This window comes from Cavia porcellus, unplaced genomic scaffold (genome assembly GCF_034190915.1).
Source record: "Cavia porcellus strain 051 isolate PalLab524CR breed Dunkin Hartley unplaced genomic scaffold, mCavPor4.1 scaffold_10, whole genome shotgun sequence".
Classification (NCBI taxonomy): Eukaryota; Metazoa; Chordata; class Mammalia; order Rodentia; family Caviidae; genus Cavia; species Cavia porcellus.
The window spans coordinates 687,922-690,140 of record NW_026947493.1 but is presented as its reverse complement, the minus strand read 5'-3'; the positions used below and the strand labels follow the sequence as shown (position 1 = coordinate 690,140).

At 45.6% G+C, this 2,219-nt stretch overlaps 1 long non-coding RNA gene across 1 annotated transcript; it reads right to left on the bottom strand.

The window, feature by feature from the left end:
- Positions 1-300: 300 nt before the first annotated feature.
- On the bottom strand, positions 301-1,701 carry LOC134477756 (uncharacterized). Its single transcript, XR_010049951.1, has 2 exons — positions 1,436-1,701; positions 301-800 (listed from the first exon to the last, which is right to left on the bottom strand). It is a non-coding gene; the product is annotated as an uncharacterized LOC134477756 (long non-coding RNA).
- Positions 1,702-2,219: the final 518 nt, after the last annotated feature.

Sequence of the window (2,219 nt, the reverse complement as noted above, 5' to 3'; positions counted from 1 at the left end):
ACCAGATGCCTCCCTCTGCCTCCTGAAATTCCAGTGCTTCTTGGGGAGTCACAGGCACCAAGGAAGGCCATGGTCATTCAATGGGAATGAATGGTTCCATTGAGCTATGGTCAGCTGGGGTCTTATTCCCTGACTCTGTGACTGCTCAGGGGATGAAGTGTTCTTCATCGATATGCTGTGAAGTTTGATGCCTTAGAAAGCATAGCTCTATTTACCACTTTTTATTCTATCTGTATTTGTCGATTGAAGAGTGATAGGATTATTTCCAAAAGATGAAAAATATTTCCAAAAGATGAGAAGTATAAAACAAAAGAGGCCTTTATTCTGAGAACACGGAGAGAGATGACTGGCACGCTGGCTGCTGAAGTCTGGCGATCTCTCTCACAGACATGTGGCGTGGGGGAATATAAGTAGCCTAAGCTTAGGGCAGTGCCCTAAGGCCATTAGAGATGCACAGGCATTTCATTGGCATACGTTTGGCACCAGGGGCAGATTCCGAAGGGTGGGGGATGTAGAATTACAGGTAAATCTCTAGGGGTGGGGGAGACAGGAGCTCTCTGATTCTGGCTGAAGTCTTTTCTGGCTAGAGTGTCTGGTCTGGGCCAACAACCCTTTTATATCCCATCTTATGATTATTATGAAAAGGGGCGAAGGTTTTTCTCTTTAACTACTTCCTGCTGGCAGGGGGTGCTGTACTGGAGCCTAGGGGAGTCGACGGGATGACGGTTGATGCCCAAGTAGACACTGACGCCAGGTGTTTTAGCCAAGACAACTTCACTGGTGAATGCACGTATGTCAGACTGGAAAAACAAAGAGATATGATGTTATAAGGAGACATGGCACTGTCATATTTAAGGACCCAGATGAGGTAGAGGGAAAGGTGCCTTTGATTTAGACATGTTATTTTATCAGGATGATGGTGTGGTAGGATCATTATCATGGTGAGGTAGAATTCTGAAAAATAAGTGTGAGGTTAGAACGAGTGAAATTATGAGAGGTGATTACTCCCCCATCTGAAAGCATAAAAGTTAGGAGGGTAGGTGTGTAAAACTTGTCTCCGGTCCAGGAGTCAAGCTGGAAAAAATAGGGGGAGTAGGGGAGGTGGTGGCTGTACCAGTATAGGGAAGGTAAGGGCTTAGGCTTTCAGGGATGTCACGTTTAACCAGACAGCTGAGGGTAGAAAGAACCACAACAGTCACATAGAACATTATAAAGATGATCTTATGCATGATGTGGGAGTCTAGGAAAGACTGTGAAGAGTCCTGCTGTAAAAATGATCATTAATAGAACGTAAGAGATTAGGAACCAAATTGGATAACAAAACATGACTTAGCCTGTTAACTGTGGCTGTGAGGCCTTCATGAAACGGAGACAGGTGGGTGACAGAAGATGAGATGACCACTCGGAATGATCAGATTTAGGGCTGGGAGGGTACCTCTTAGCCTGAGTGATGTGAAACCAGGATGGGAGTCCAGCAACTTTGACCGTTGTAGGGGTAGCCAAGTAGACCAGATAGGGGCCACTCCACCTTGGTTATAGTCCTGTGGATTTAGAACATTTGAGATAAATTAGATCTCCTGGGGATATGAGAGGATCTGGTTTGGCCTCTCCAGAGGGTTGTGGAAGGCAGAGATCAGCATGTTGTCGCAACAGGTGTAGGAGGAAGCAGAGGACTGGGACATAGTCAGCCAGGGGAGGGAGATTTTGGGGAGTAGGAAGATTGTGGAGTAAGAATGGCCTGCCATACATAAGTTCAAAAGGACTTAAGAAAGTAGGAGCCTGGGGAAGTGCCCTGAGCTTGGCTAAAGCTAAGGGCAAAAGTTGAGGCCAAGGTTGGTGTAATTCTAAAGTGAGTTTTGCAAGGTGTGTCTTTATGAGGCCATTTGCCTTTTCTACTTTTCCTGAGGATTGTGGATGGTATGGAATGTGTAGGTGCCAGGTGATGTGTAAGCTTGAGGATACCTGTTGAGTGATCTGAGAAATAAAGGCGGGACCATTATCTGACTGAATACTCTGAGGTAGACCAAACCTTGGAATGATTTCTTATAATATGATTTTGGTAACTACATCAGCAGTTTCCCTGGTTGTGGGAAAGGCTTCTATCCATCCTGAAAAGGTACAAACAAAGATGAGAAGATATTTGAGAGTCTTGTGGCAGGGCATGTGTGTAAAATCTACCTGCCAGTCCTGACCAGGGGTGTGTCCCCGAAATTGATGGG